This window comes from Bombina bombina, chromosome 7, assembly GCF_027579735.1.
Source record: "Bombina bombina isolate aBomBom1 chromosome 7, aBomBom1.pri, whole genome shotgun sequence".
NCBI lineage: Eukaryota > Metazoa > Chordata > Amphibia > Anura > Bombinatoridae > Bombina > Bombina bombina.
Genome location: NC_069505.1, coordinates 103,420,563 through 103,438,062, shown reverse-complemented (window position 1 = coordinate 103,438,062; position 17,500 = coordinate 103,420,563). Strand labels below are relative to the sequence as shown.

Here is a 17,500-nt window from a genome sequence, read left to right as displayed (position 1 = left end):
AAAGCTAAGGGTTAAAACACTGAAATGTTTGCATCTGGCAACCAAGAGGATAACTTCACTGCCCAGCTATGTGGAAACAAATTGGTGAGGCATAGTGTAGAGCTTTAAAAAGTGAACTTCCTTTCCCTAGTAACCAGCTGGTCTTCCAGTATTTTTTGGAGAGCTAGCAACCCTAATAAATGTTTAGGTTTTTCTTTTTTATTTTACATATAGCTTCCCCAGATCCAACTACCATAGTGCATATACACTCAGCTGGTGTCTACATTGAGTTGATATTTGATACATTTGCTTTTAAGTGCAAGAAACATAAATCATTTGTGCCCTAAATATATTTTGCTAATTTTGATGTTTTTTTGTTATTTTTTTGTACAGTCATGTCAGCTCGACCTGCACTTCTGCCAATTGTATCAATATTTTAGGAGCTGTAGACATTTTAAAATGTTCCATAATAGCTGACATCTTTTATTCAATAAACACCCATAATATATGGGTCACACAACCTTACATTTTACACTCCAGATGGAGCTGGAGACCACTGCTCCATAACCGTTGATTGACACCCCCTGCTGGCGGCCGATTGGCCGCTCTCCGCATTCAGCGAGGTCTGGCGGACCTGATCCGCACTGTCGGATTAGGTCCGCCAGACCTTTGATGAATATATCCCCCATGGAATGCAATGTAAAGGAAATAATCAGGCGGACACTATGAGGCCTATTTAACAACAGTCTTGCGGACCTGATTCGACAGTGCGGATCAGGTCCGACAGACATCGCTGAATGCGGAGAAAAATACGCTCTCCGTATTCAGCATTGCACCAGCAGCTCACAAGAGCTGCTGGTGCAACGCCGCCCCCTGCAGACTCGTGGCCAACGGGCCGCCAGCAGGGAGGTGTCAATCAACCCGATCGTACTCGATCGGGTTGAATTGTGGCTCAGAGCAGGCGCACAGAGTTATGGAGAAGCGGTCTTTAGACTCGCCAGAAACACGGGCCTCTATGTTACTGTCTTATTTCAAAAGATATTAGCTGTAGGGCCCTGGTGCAAAAAATGTTGGGACCCCAAAATGTACCCCAGTAGTAAGCAATAGTAATAATATGCATGCTGTACTGTATAATGATTTTGAGGAAAGATAGATAAATAGATAGATCTGCAACCTGCGCTAATAAAAGACTCCCCTGCATTAGGATTGCTCACATTCTGCACTGGCTGCTAAGGGCGCCCCACCGCCTGGGCCTTGGTTCTACTGCACCTGCTGCACCAATCGTAGCTCTGCCCCTGGATATCAGTTTGCTGCTTATTTGTTTACCCACAGCAGATATTATAATGAAATAATTATTTAGGCACCATTAACACAGAAGCATTTTACAGATTAAAGACCAAAGTAAAGGAAGAACCCAGAAGCTTACAATCTGATTATTTAAACGCAGAGTGACAAATAGGAATATGCATAAACCTGTTGTGATTATCTGTAGCTTTAGGTATCAACAACTGAAGGATATCATTATTTGAAGGTGGGACTTTAAGCTATGGTATAAGAGGACAAAGTACAATGAAACACAGGTTTTACAAAAAAATAAATAAAAATTAAACTCTTCTATAAAAACACAAGAGAGCATTAGTTTTTTCAGAGCTCTGCAGGGAGCACAATGGCAACTTCTGTGATGTTTTCTGTTTCGTTCTGCTTGTTCACAGCTCCTACCAAGCTGCAGACACTGCACAATATAAAGCTAAGCTTTTACAGGACAGGTTCTGTGCACATGACTCAGATACCTACACTGGCCACTGTTAGGGAATATGTGGGATCATTTTGTAAATTCTACGTCTTTACAGCACAATGTGAGTGACATAGAACTGGCATCTGCTCTTAACACACAGATAGTATACAAACATTTCCTCTGCTTCTAATACACAGACACAGGAAACATCTCTCCTCTTTCTAAAACACAGACATCAGGATACGTATCTCTCTCCTCCTATTACGTAGACACCCATATCTCTCTGCTCCTTATACACAGTCATCAGTACATATAAGTCTTCCCTCCTCCTAATACACAGACACAGGACACATATCTCTCTCCTAATACACAGACATCAGGAAACATATCTCCCTCCCTATATACAGACGCACCTCCTCCTATTAGAAATTACACCTTCTCATAAAGACACCAGAACATGTACCTCACAGCTCCTAGTAATACACAGACACCAAAGAACATACCTCTCACCTCCTAATATACAGATAACGGGGCACATACCTCTAAGCTCCTAATACACAGACACCAAGGCACACATCTCTCACCTTCTAATACACATATACCAGAGCACACATCTCTCACCTTCTAATACACATATATATGCAACAACCGGGAAGCGCTCAAACATTCAAACACTGGCTGTGAGTAAAGTCCCCGACGATCAGTGCACTTCACGTAGTCAGACACACCCCCGTGACGTAGTGGTGACGTATTCTCAGAATACTCAGCTGTCCTGGTGCGGAGAAAAGAGCGCTTCCATCCACGCTCAATTAATAGAACAACACCAACAATCAGCGCACCCAGTAAAGCTGAGAATAGCAAACGATGGTAAGCAGTGGAATACCTGTTTATTGTTTAGCTCAAACAAATGCTCAATATGATAGGTAAATGTCCATACATTGCCAAAACAGGTAGAAAAGGCTTAAGTGGTAAGTGACAGGCAAAATAAGGCAGGAAAAAATAGGTCATTCCTCAGTGACCATCTAATACACAGACACCAGGGCACACATCTCTTACCACCTAATACACATATCTCACCTTCTAATACACATATACCAGAGTACACATCCCTCACCTTCTAATACACATATACCAGAGCACACATCTCTCACCTTCTAATACACATATACTAGAGCACACATCTCTTACCTTCTAATACACAGATACCAGGGCACACATCTCTTACCACCTAATACACAGACACCCAAGGCACACATCTTTCACCTACTAATACACATATACAAGAGCTCACATCTCTCACCATCTAATACACATATACCAGAGCACACATCTCTCACCTTCTAATACACATATACCAGAGCACACATATCTCACCTTCTAATACACATATACCAGAGCACACATCTCTTACCTTCTAATACACATATACCAGAGCACACATATCTCACCTTCTAATACACATATACCAGAGCACACATCTCTTACCTTCTAATACACATATACCAGAGCACACATATCTCACCTTCTAATACACATATACCAGAGCACACATCTCTTACCTTCTAATACACATATACCAGGGCACACATCTCTTACCACCTAATACACAGACACCCAAGGCACACATCTCTCACCTTCTAATACACATATACCAGAGCACACATCTCTCACCTTCTAATACACATATACCAGAGCACGTATCTCTCACCTTCTAATACATATATACCAGAGCACACATCTCTCACCTTCTAATACACAGATACCAGAGCACACATCTCTTACCACCTAATACACAGACTCCAAGGTACACATCTCTCACCTTCTAATACACATATACCAGAGCACACATCTCTCACCTTCTAATACACATATACCAGAGCACGCATCTCTCACCTTCTAATACATATATACCAGAGCACACATCTCTCACCTTCTAATACACAGATACCAGAGCACACATCTCTTACCACCTAATACACAGACTCCAAGGCACACATCTCTCACCTTCTAATACACATATACCAGAGCACACATCTCTCACCATCTAATACACATATACCAGAGCACACATCTCTCACCTTCTAATACACAGATACCAGAGCACACATCTCTTACCACCTAATACACAGACACCAAGGCACACATCTCTCACCTTCTAATACACAGATACAAGAGCACACATCTCTCACCTTCTAATACACATATACCAGAGCACACATCTCTCAACTTCTAATACACATATACCAGAGCACACATCTCTCACCTTCTAATACACAGATACCAGAGCACACATCTTTCACCCTCTAATACACAGATACCAGGGTACACATTTCTCACCTTCTAATACACAGACACCAGGGCACACATTTCTCACCTTCTAATACACAGACACCAGGGCACACATCTCTTACCACCTAATACACATATCTCACCTTCTAATACACATATACCAGAGCACACATCTCTCACCTTCTAATACACAGATACCAGAGCACACATCTCTCACCTTCTAATACACATATACCAGAGCACACATTTCTCACCTTCTAATACACAGACACCAGGGCACACATCTCTTACCACCTAATACACAGACACCAATGCACACATCTCTCACCTTCTAATACACATATACCAGAGCACACATTTCTCACCTTCTAATACACATATACCAGAGCACACATCTCTTACCATCTAATACACATATACCAGAGCACACATCTCTCACCATCTAATACACAGATACCACAGTTCACATCTCTCACCATCTAATACACATATACCAGAGCACACATCTCTTACCATCTAATACACATATACCAGAGCACACATCCCTCACCTTCTAATACACAGATACAGGGCACACATCTCTTAACATCTAATACACAGACATCAAGGTACACATCTCTCACCTTCTAATACACAGACACCAAGGCACACATCTCTCACCTTCTAATACACATATACCAGAGCACACATTTCTCACCTTCTAATACACAGATACCAGAGCTCACATCTCTCACCATCTAATACACATATACCAGAGCACACATCTCTCACCATCTAATACACATATACCAGAGCACACATCCCTCACCTTCTAATACACAGATACCAGAGCACACATCTCTTAACATCTAATACACAGACACCAAGGTACACATCTCTCACCTTCTAATACACAGATACAAGAGCACACATCTCTCACCTTCTAATACACAGATACCAGAGCACACATCTCTTAACATCTAATACACAGACACCAAGGTACACATCTCTCACCTTCTAATACACATATACCAGAGCACACATCGCTCACCATCTAATACACATATACCAGAGCTCACATCTCTCACCATCTAATACACATATACCAGAGCACACATCTCTCACCTTCTAATACACATATTCCAGAGTACACATCTCTTACCTTCTAATACACAGATACCAGAGCACACATCTCTCACCTTCTAATACACAGATACCAGGGTACACATTTCTCACCTTCCAATACACAGAAACCAGGGCACACATTTCTCACCTTCTAATACACAGACACCAGGAAACACATCTCTTACCACCTAATATACAGACACCAAGGCACACATCTCTCACCTTCTAATACAAATATACCAGAGCACACATCTCTCACCTTCTAATACACAGATACCAGAGCACACATCTTTCACCCTCTAATACACAGATACCAGGGTACACATTTCTCACCTTCTAATACACAGACACCAGGGCACACATTTCTCACCTTCTAATACACAGACACCAGGGCACACATCTCTTACCACCTAATACACATATCTCACCTTCTAATACACATATACCAGAGTACACATCCCTCACCTTCTAATACACATATACCAGAGCACACATCTCTCACCTTCTAATACAAATATACCAGAGCACACATTTCTCACCTTCTAATACACAGACACCAGGGCACACATCTCTTACCACCTAATACACAGACTCCAAGGCACACATCTCTCACCTTCTAATACACATATACCAGAGCACACATCTCTCACCTTCTAATACACATATACCAGAGCACACATTTCTCACCTTCTAATACACAGATACCAGAGCACACATCTCTCACCTTCTAATACACATATACCAGAGCACACATCTCTCACCTTCTAATACACATATACCAGAGCACACATTTCTCACCTTCTCATACACAGATACCAGAGCACACATCTCTCACCTTCTAATACACATATACCAGAGCACACATTTCTCACCATCTAATACACAGATACCAGAGCTCACATCTCTTACCATCTAATACACATATACCAGAGCACACATCCCTCACCTTCTAATACACAGATACCAGAGCACACATCTCTTAACATCTAATACACAGACATCAAGGTACACATCTCTCACCTTCTAATACACAGATACAAGAGCACACATCTCTCACCTTCTAATACACATATACCAGAGCACACATCGCTCACCATCTAATACACATATACCAGAGCACACATCTCTCACCATCTAATACACATATACCAGAGCACACATCTCTTAACATCTAATACACAGACACCAAGGTACACATCTCTCACCTTCTAATACACATATTCCAGAGCACACATCTCTCACCATCTAATACACATATACCAGAGCACACATCTCTTAACATCTAATACACAGACACCAAGGTACACATCTCTCACCTTCTAATACACAGATACAAGAGCACACATCTCTCACCTTCTAATACACAGATACCAGAGCACACATCTCTTACCTTCTAATACACAGATACCACAGCACACATCTCTTACCTTCTAATACACAGATACCAGAGCACACATCTCTCACCTTCTAATACACAGATACCAGAGCACACATCTCTCACCACCTAATACACAGACACCAAGGCACACATCTCTCACCTTCTAATACACAGATACCAGGGTACACATTTCTCACCTTCTAATACACAGACACCAGGGCACACATTTCTCACCTTCTAATACACAGACACCAGGACACACATCTCTTACCACCTAATATACAGACACCAAGGCACACATCTCTCACCTTCTAATACACATATACCAGAGCACACATCTCTCACCTTCTAATACACAGATACCAGAGCACACATCTCTCACCTTCTAATACACAGATACCAGGGCACACATTTCTCACCTTCTAATACACATATACCAGAGCACACATCTCTCACCTTCTAATACACAGATACCAGGGTACACATTTCTCACCTTCTAATACACAGACATCAGGGCACACATTTCTCACCTTCTAATACACAGACACCAAGGCACACATCTCTTACCACCTAATACACAGACACCAAGGCACACATCTCTCATCTTCTAATACACATATACCAGAGCACACATCTCTCACCTTCTAATACACAGATACCAGAGCACACATCTCTCACCTTCTAATACACAGATACCAGGGCACACATTTCTTACCTTCTAATACACAGACACCAGGGCACACATCTCTTTCCACCTAATACACAGACACCAAGGCACACATCTCTCACCTTCTAATACACAGATACCGGAGCACACATCTTTCACCTTCTAATGCACAGATACCAGAGCACACATCTCTCACCTTCTAATACACAGATACCAGGGCACACATTTCTCACCTTCTAATACACAGATACCAGGGCACACATCTCTCACCACATAAAACACAGGCACCAGGGAACACATCTTTCACCTACTAATACACAGATAACAGGGCACATACCTCTCACCTCCTAATAGACAGACACCAAGGCACGCATCATTTACCTTCTAATACACAGACACCAAGGCATGCATCTCTTTCCTCCTAATGCAAACACCTGGGATATATAATTCTCACCTCTTACTAATACAAAAATACCAGGGCACATAAATCTCACCTCCCAATATACAGATACCAAAACTATTAACTCACACCTCCTTATACAAATGTCCTAGGGCACTCACCACTTGAGCCTTCTCCCAATACACAGACATGGGGACATATACCTGTCACTTTCTCCAAATACACAGATGTCACCCACACAGAGACAGACACACATACACACACACACACACACACACAGACACACACATAAACACACGCACAGATACACACACACAGACACATACACAGATACACACAGATACACGCACAGATACACACACATAGACACAAACACGCACAGATACACAGACACACATGCACAGATACACAGACATAGACACACACAAGCACAGATACACACACACATAGACACACAGAGACACACACAGAAGCACACACACATAGACACACGCACAGACACACACACACTTTACAGATAAAACTAAAGCAGTTAACGGATCCCACCCTCCCCCAAGCTGTAAAAAGGTGCTGTATGTTCAAGTATACTATAGTAGTGACTCATACTTGCTTCTCTGCATTTCTTGCCTGGACATTGTAGCAATGCCCTGATACAGGCTGTGCCAGCTGCAGAATATCTGTAATCGTATGCTTCATTTCTAAAACAAGGAACCTACCAAATATTCCCAACCTGCTACAGATACTGGAACACAACATTAATCATTAAAGGGACACTAAACCCAATTTTTTTTTATTTCATGATTCAGATAGAGCAGGCAATTTTAAGCATCTTGCTAATTTACTCCTATTATCAAATTGTCTTCGTTCTCTTGCTATCTTTATTTTAAAAGCAGGAATGTAATGATTAGGAGCCGGTCCATTTTTGGTTCTGAACCTGGGTTATACTTGCTTATTGGTGGCTAAATGTAGCCACCAATAAACAAGCGCTATCCAGGGTGCTGAACCTGAAATGGGCCGGCTCTATCTGAATCATGAAAGAAAATAATGTGGGTTTAGTATCCCTTTAATCAGACTTTTGCAGACAATCAGCATCCAGAATGTGTTGAGAAAATATATAAATAAAATGTAAGCTTTTTTTTGGCTTAAAGGGACAGTAAACACCTTGCAATTGCAAGACATTTCTGTTGTCTAGCTATAGAATAACATCAGCCAAGTCTAAACATGTTTGAACTAAATTAACATCTTGTCTGCTGCATTTGCTTTTTAATAGCAAAACTCCACACACTACTTGCCTTATTTGGAGGGAGCCAATCTGGGTTTAGTATGCACACAATAAGGCTACCCAATGTGATATTGTTAGGATAAAGTGCATTATTTTACAGATTACCTCTTAAAACCAATTAGGAAAATATATGTAGTAGGGTTTGCCTTAATAGGCCTGTAGTCGGCTTTTCCAGGTCTGAGATGAGAATATCCACACTTTTATAGAAAAATTACATGAAAGGGGCAAAAAATAAATAATAAAAGTATATTGCAAGGTTGATTTAGTAGGTATAACTAAACATTTTATATTGTAATAATTTCAATCTTAGGGTGTTCACTTTCCTTTAAAGACTTTTGCCAGGTCTAAAATCTAATTAACAGGAAACTTATGCACAAATTATAAGACATATATCAATGCATCACTACCTGTAATATTTTTTCCTGTCTTTTTTATATCTTTTTTTTTTTTTTTTTTAGTAGCAGGGTAATGTTTTGGTGCTACTTAAAGGAACAGTCAAGTCCAAAATAAACTTTCATGATTCAGATAAGGCATATCATTTTAAACAACTTTCCAATTTACTTTTATCACCAATTTTGCTTTGTTCTCTTGTTATTTTTAGTTGAAATCTAAACCTAGATAGGCTTATATGCTAATTTCTTAGACCTTAAAGGCTGCCTCTTATGTGAATGGATTTTGACAGTGTTTCACCACTAGAGTGTGTTAGTTCATGTGTGTCATATAGATAACACTGTGCTCACGCACGTGAAGTTCCAGGGAGCCAGCACTGATAGGCTAAAATGCAAGTCTGTCAAAAGAACTGAAAAAAGGGGGCAGTTTGCAGAGGCTTAGATACAAGGTAATTACAGAGGTAAAAAGTGTATTTCTATAACAGTGTTGGTTATGTAAAACTGGGGAATGGGTAATAAAGGGATTATCTTTATTTTCAAACAACAAAAAATCTGGTGTTGACTGTCCCTTTAAGGGAAAGGTCAGCATTTAGTAAACTGTCAGAGCCAAGAACTTTGTCAGAAGTGATCCAGCTAATAAGGGAAAATACTCCATATACAAGATGGAAATTCCACACAAAATCAGACATGCAGATTTTTTTTAATAAGAAGATATAATTTATTTACATTATGTATAATCTGAAATACTTAAAATACAAACCTGACAAGAATTGTATCCCTGACATCAGGATATGCATTATGCTAAAGAGCACATGTTTATTTTCACTGTTTCAGTCTTGGCTTTCTGGAACTTATTCAAGTGGGCTTTGGTAACAATAAGATAGAATTGATCCACTACAGAAAAAATACAAAAATTAAGTTATGGGCAAAGGAAACAAAGCAGAAAGCACACACATACAGTTGTACTTCCCAATCAAACATTAAAATGCGTGAACATTTTGAAATTACATTCTGCAATCAAATATCATATTGCATTATCAAATTTCCTGGGTTGCAAAGCTTAAAGGGACATATTAGTAAATAAAATGCATGCTCTAACTTGTTAGACATCCTTAAAGGGACACTGAACTCTTTTTTCTATTGTGATTCAGATAGAGCATGCAATTTTAAGCTAATTTACTCCTATTATCAAATTTTCTTCATTCTCTTGGTATCTTTATTTGAAAAGCAAGAATGTAAGTTTAGATGCCGGCCAATTTATGGTGAACAACCTGGGTTGTTCTTGCTGATTGGTGGATAAATTCACCCACCAATAAACAAGTGCTGTCCGTGGTATTGAACCAAAAATTGACTGGCTCCTTAGCTTAGATGCTTTCTTTTTAAAATAAAGATAGCAAGAGAACAAAGAAAAATTGATAATAGAATTAGAAAGTTGCTTAAAATTGCATGCTCTATCTGTATCACGAATGAAAAAAATGTGGGTTCAGTGTCCCTTTAAACTTGGCCCTCCAGAGGTTTTTGGAACTACATTTCCCATGATGCTCAGCCATCATGGGAAATGTAGTTCCAAAACCTCAGGAGGGCCATGTTTGAGGATGTCTGCATAGAGTGGGTAATTTTAAGACTTATCAACCTTACACTACAGTGTGTTTACTTTATCCCCGGCATTGTAGTTACAGTAGAAGTACCACTATAGCCCTTCAGAGTACTGTTGGTCCCTAGTGGAAACTGCTACTGCTCAAAAACAGCAGCGCTAGTTACACATCTGCATCATGATACTAGCGCTACTGATTGGTTCAGCACCAGTTTTCTTTTTGGAACAAGCAGTTATCTGCGGGTTCCAATCGGTACTTCTACTGTGCGTTTAACCCCTTTGTGGGGGTTAAACACACAGTTGTGCAGGGTTGCTAGGCTTTAAATGACATGCTGAAACGAATTAGAGCATATACATTTTTGACAATTATGGCTCTTTAATTTTATCATTTAAAGTACACAAAGCACGTGTTTATTTATGCTACGTTTAGCAATTAAATAGTATTTAATACAGAATACACTAATTAATGATAGGGATTGCATTATTATATTATATTACATTTTCTGGGGTGCAATAGTTTAATTTTAAAATGTCAGTGCTTTTTAACATTTAAAACTTAAATTCATTCATGAATTTCCTAGGTTGTAAATAAAAAAAAGATATATATTATTATCAGGTATTTGTAGAGCGCCAACAGGTTCCGCAGCGCTATGAAAAAAACGATTACAGGGATCAAATGGGGAGAGAGGGCCCTGCCGAGAGTTGCACTGTTGTAGTCGGCTCTTATGAAGGTGGACTACAAACAGCTGGGCTCATAGGCTTACATGCTATGGGGTTTTAGGGGATAGCAGTGGAGATAGGAAGGTTAGTGTAGGTTGTAAGCGTCCCTGAATAGTAGAGTCTTCAGGGAGCACTTCAAGCTTTAAAAAATAGAGGAGATTCTTGTGGAGCGAGGTAAAGAGTTCCATAAGATGGGAGCCAGTCTTGAGAAATCTTGTAGACGGGAATGTGAGGAGGTAACAAGAGAGGATGAGAGTAGGAGATCATGAGCGGAGCGAAGGCGACGGGAGGGAGAGTATCTGGAGACAAGGCCTGAGATGTAAGGGGGAGCAATGCAATTCAGGGCTTTGTGTGTCAGAGTGAGAATTTTGTGTTTAATCCTGGAGGCAAGAGAAAGCCAGTGAAGGGATTGGCAGAGAGGTGCGGCAGATGAAGAGCGACGTGCAAGTAAGATGAGCCTGGCAGGAGCATTCATTATGGATTGTAAAGGAGCTAGGCGGCAGCTAGGGAGACCAGAGAGGATAGAGTTGCAGTAGTCGAGGCGGGAAAGGATGAGAGAATGGATTACAATCTTTGTTGTGTCTTGTGTAAGGAACTGTCTAATTTTAGCGATGTTTTTAAGGTGGAAGCGGCAGGCTTTAGCCAAGGACTGAATGTGAGGAGTGAAAGAAAGATCTGAGTCAAGTGTGACCCCAAGACATCGGGCATGTGAGATTGGGGTAATGATGGAGTTATCAACAGTTATAGAGACATGGGGGTGGAGATTTTGGAAGGGGGGAAAATAAGGAGCTCAGTTTTGGAGAGATTTAGCTTTAGGTAGTGAGAGGACATCCAAGATGAGATATGAGAGAGACAGTTAGTGACACGGGTTAGCAAGGAAGGAGAAAGTTCTGGTGCAGAGAGGTAGATTTGGGTATCGTCGGCATACAAATGATAATGAAACCCATGTGACTTTATTAAGGAACATAGTGAGGACGTGTAGATTGAGAGGAGAAGGGGACTGAGGACAGAGCCTTGCGGTACCCCAACAGAAAGAGGTAACGGGGCAGAGGATACCACAGAGAAGGCTACACTAAAGGTACGGTTAGACGGATAGGAAGAGAACCAAGAGAGAGCTGTGTCACAGAGGATTGGAGGGTATGGAGCAAAAAAGGGTGGTCGACAGTATCAAAGGCTGCAGACAGATCAAGGAGGATAAGTAGAGAGAAGTGGCCTTTTGATTTTGCTGCAAGTAGGTTGTTGGTAACCTTAACAATTGCTGTCTCTGTTGAGTGAAAGGAGCAAAATCCAGATTGCAGTGGGTCAAGGAGGGAGTTTAATGTAAGGAAATGGGATAGACGTGCATATACTAGCTTTTCAAGAAGCTTTGAGGCAAGAGGTAGGAGGGAAATAGGGCAGTAGTTGGATGGGAAGGTTGGATCAAGAGAAGGTTTTTTGAGGATAGGTGTGACTAATGCATGTTTAAGAGATGTGGGAACTATACCAGTGCTGAGGGAGAGGTTGAAGATGTGTGTGAGTATAGGGCTGAGGGTAGAAGAGAGGGAGGGGAGTAGTTGTGAGGGGATGGGGTCCAGGAGACAGGTAGTGAGGTGAAAGGATAGTATTAGGGCAGAAACCTATTATATTATATACTATAATTGTATTTGTAAGCGTTCATTGCCGTCGGCAGTTGTGCACGCATCCTCAAAGGAATGTTGGATGCGCGTGCAGCCACCTCGTGGCGACGAGACAGCTTCAGGAGCTCCAACTCTCAGCTGTAACATAACAGCTGAGAGCTGGAGCTCTTGAAGCTTCAGGCATCTGCCGCATATGAAGCCGGAGCATGGTCGGTGCTCCGTCTCCATATGAGGCCAGATGCCTGATTGTTACAGACGGTGACACTGTGTGTGTCCCCGTCTGTAACGATCTTCTGCTGGTGCCGGTGGGAGGTGTGGGCGGGTGGGCGGTTCAGCAGGGAATGGGAGGCAGTGGGAGTGCCCTAATTAAAAAAACAAAAAGACAGGGGGCGAGAGAGCAAAATAAAAGGGGAGAGAGAGTGCAAAGGGAGGGGAGAGAGAGAGCAAATGAGAGGGAAGAGAGAGAGCAAAAGAGAGGGGAGAGAGAGAGCAAAAAAGATGGAAGAGAGAGAGAGCAAAAGAGAGGGGGGAGAGGGAGAGCAAAAGAGAGGGGGAGAGCAAAAGAGAGGAGAGGGAAAGATAAAAGAGGTAAGGAGAGAGAGAGAGAGAGAGAGAGAGAGAGAGAGAGCATAAGAGAGGGGGGAGAGAGCAAAAGAGAGGGGGAGAGAGAGTAAAAGAGAGGGGAGAGAGAGAGCAAAAGAGAGGGAAGAGGGAGAGCAAAAAAGAGGGGAGAGTGAGAGCAAAATAGAGGGGGGAGAGAGAGAGAGCAAATGAGAGGGGAGAGAGAGAGCAAATTAGAGGGGGGAGAGAGAGCAAAAGAGAGGGGGGAGAGAGAGAGCAAACAAGAGGGGGGAGAGAGAGCAAACGAGAGGGGGAGAGAGAGCAAAAGAGAGGGGGGAGAGAGAGCAAAAGAGAGGGGGGAAAGTGAGAGCAAAAGAGAGGGAGGAGAGGGAGAGCAAAAGAGAGGGGGGAGAGAGAGCAAAAGAGAGGGGGAGAGAGAGCAAAAGAGAGGGGGGGGGGAGAGAGCAAAATAGAGGGGGGCTTTCCCACTAGTATATATATATATTATATATATATATATATATATATATATATATATTTGTATGCCAGATAATAAGGTAGATTTATGAAATGTCGGACGGACATGATTCTGCGGCAATTGGCCGCTAACAGGGTGTCAATCAACCCGATCCTATTCGATCGGGATGATTGCTGTCCATGAGTTAAGGAGCAGCAGTCTTACGACCGCTGCTTCATAACTTTTGTTTCCAGCGATCCATCCGCATTAGGGCTGAAACAACTAATCGACTAAGTTGATAATAATCGATAATGAAAATCGTTGTCAACTATTTTCATTATCGATTAGTTGATCAGTCGATTCGTTGGGCTGCTTGCAGAAAGAGGAAGCTGTACGGTAAGCCGTGGGACAGTTGTGCTTGCTGTAAGGTATGTACTCTTTCCCCCCAGCCTCAATACCAGGTTAACTAACTTATGATAGCTTGTATACACTAACACTTTATCTGCGGCAGCGTATCAAATCGGTTGTGCCCTCCATTCTTCTTACACCTGTCATGTAAGAGTGTGGCCGTGTTTTGGGAAGGGCTGTGTAGGCGGGGGCATCAGGGATTTATCCAGCACGCTTAGGAAGCTGTCTTAGGTCGCACAGCCCGCTGGACATTTACTGATCCAGGGCTCAGGAAGCTTATAGCTGGTAAGCAACTTTAGAGATGGCAGCGAGACTTGGGAGTGCAAACTTGCGTGCTAAGAAAGTGTCCGGCATCTCTCTAAAATAACATGACGTCTGCTAAGGGAGATCAAACAGACCGTGCAGCCATGTGTTGGGAAGGACTGTGTGGGCGGGGGCATCAGGGACAGTCGCCATTGATTTATCCAGATTCCAGCGCTTAGTAAGCCATCTTAGGGTGTGCTGGAAGTTTACTTTTTGTTTAAAAATATATATTGGCTTGCAGATATATTAATACAAAGAAAGTATTCCCTCCCTGGTAGTCTAGTAGGAGAGCATTTGGTCTGACTCTGCATCTCTGTCTGGTACACTACAGACCATACTAATCACTCCTCCTGGTTCCAGCATGCACTGACTCACATTACTGAGAGCCAGCCAGAAGGAGCTATTAATATGGTCTGTAGTGTACCAGATAGAGGTGCAGACCAAATGCTCCCCCACTAGACTACCAGAAAGGGAATACTTTTTATTTAAATAGATTGCAGTATCTGCAATATATTAAATAAAAAGTAAACTACTGGCACTGCAAATGGCTAATAAATTAAAATTAAAGGAATGTTTTTTTCTTTATTAAAAAACAAAACACCCCACTGGACCCCACCCCAGGGATTTGATATTATTTTTAATACATTTTATATATACACACACATACATATATATAATGTATGTATGTATATATGTATATACTATATTTATTATTATAATCTAATTTTTGCTATGTGTGTGATTTAAACTTTGAATCTGTGAGTGTATAAATTTGTTTGTGATTGTGGGTACTTGGGACGTATGAGGTTTTCTGTGAAGTGTTAATGTGACTGTGAGTGTGAATGAATCTGTGTTTGTGACTTGTGTAGTGCCTATACCAACCTGTCTAGAAGTTTGGATGAGTGACGTTGTGTTATTGTGCATACCAGACAGAGACACATACACAGAATCATGTCCATGCCATTCTATGTCCCACATGGTATAATGTTGTGTGTTTTTTGTTGGGTTTTTTATGGGTTTTTTGTTGTTGTTTTTTTAACCGATTAATCAAAAAAATAATCGACCAACTATTCGATTATGAAAATAATCGTTAGTTGCGGCCCTAATCCGCAGCATAATAAATGAACCCCAATGGGGCATATGTATCAAGCTCCGAATGGAGCTTGATGCCCCGTGTTTCTGGTGAGCCTGCAGGCTCGCCAGAAACAGCAGTTATGAAGCAGCGGTCACAAAGACCGCTGCTCCATAACCTGTCCGCCTGCTCGGAGCAGGTGGACAGACATCGCCACAATACAACCCGATCGAGAACGATCGGGTTGATTGACACCCGCCAGCTGGCGGCCTATTGGCCGCGAGTCTGCAGGGGGCGGCGTTGCATCATCAGCTCTCGTGAGCTGCTGGTGCAATGCTGAATACGGCGAGCGTATTGCTCGCCGTATTCAGCAAGGTCTGGCGGACCTGATCCGCAGTGTCGGATCAGGTCCGCCAGACCTTGATACATATACCCCTATGTGTGTAATGTACATTACATCTTCTCATACCCTCACACCTGATAATAGTGTTGGGTCCTGGGGACGGTGCAACGTAGCCATCTCTTTAACAGTTTGATAAAATTCCAGTGGTAAATTTAAAGGGACATGAAACAAATGATTTAGATAGAGCATACGATTTTAAACAACTTTCCAATTCACTTAATTTATTTAATTTTGGTTTGTTCCCTTAGTATTCTTTGTTGAAAAGCATACTTAGGTAGGCTCAGGAGCTGGGACCTAGTTGCTGATTGGTGACTGCACATATATGCCTCTTGACTTTGGCTTACCAATGAGTTCAGCTAGCTCCCAGTGGCACATTACTGCTCCTTCAATAAAGAATACCAAGAGAATGAAGCAAAATTGATAACAGAAGTAAGCGGGAAAGTTATTTAAAAATGTATGGCTCTATCTGAATGATAAAAAAGGGGTTTCCTTTCTCTTTTAAAATAAATAAATCTCTGTTCTATCATAATTTGATATGAAAATGATTAGAGAGCAAAGCACACAAACTCACTATAAAAAACGGCCACCTAACAGGGTCGTACAGATGAATAAATAAATAAATTATGGGGACATAGGAGCGCCACCCAAAGGGGGCTTAAGTGTGCTTGTGGAAAAGCTGGGCCCAAAGAGATTAATACAGTACTATTTCTACGCTCTTTAGTAATACAGTATTATGTGTTATTAATACAGTACTATTTCTATGCTCTTTAGTAATACAGTATTATGTGTTATTAATACAGTACTATTTCTACGCTCTTTAGTAATACAGTACTATTTATACGCTCCTTACTAATACAGTATTGTGTGTTATTAATACAGTACTATTTCTACGCTCCTTACTAATACAGTATTGTGTGTTATTAATATAGTACTATTTCTACGCTCCTTACTAATACAGTATTGTGTGTTATTAATACAGTACTATTTCTACACTCCTTACTAATACAGTATTGTGTGTTATTAATACAGTACTATTTCTTCGCTCCTTACTAATACAGTATTATGTGTTATTAACACAGTACTATTTCTACGCTCTTTAGTAATACAGTATTATGTGTTATTAATACAGTACTATTTCTATGC

The 17,500-nt window shown here is 41.3% G+C and overlaps 1 long non-coding RNA gene across 1 annotated transcript in view; it reads right to left on the bottom strand.

Moving 5' to 3' along the window:
- The window catches only part of LOC128665941 (uncharacterized), a 200,250-nt gene that overhangs the window by 37,976 nt on the left and 144,774 nt on the right, over positions 1–17,500 (bottom strand). Inside the window, exon 5 of the long non-coding RNA XR_008403199.1 lies at positions 9,984–10,117. This is a non-coding gene — a long non-coding RNA (uncharacterized LOC128665941). The remainder of the gene's footprint in view (positions 1–9,983; positions 10,118–17,500) is intronic.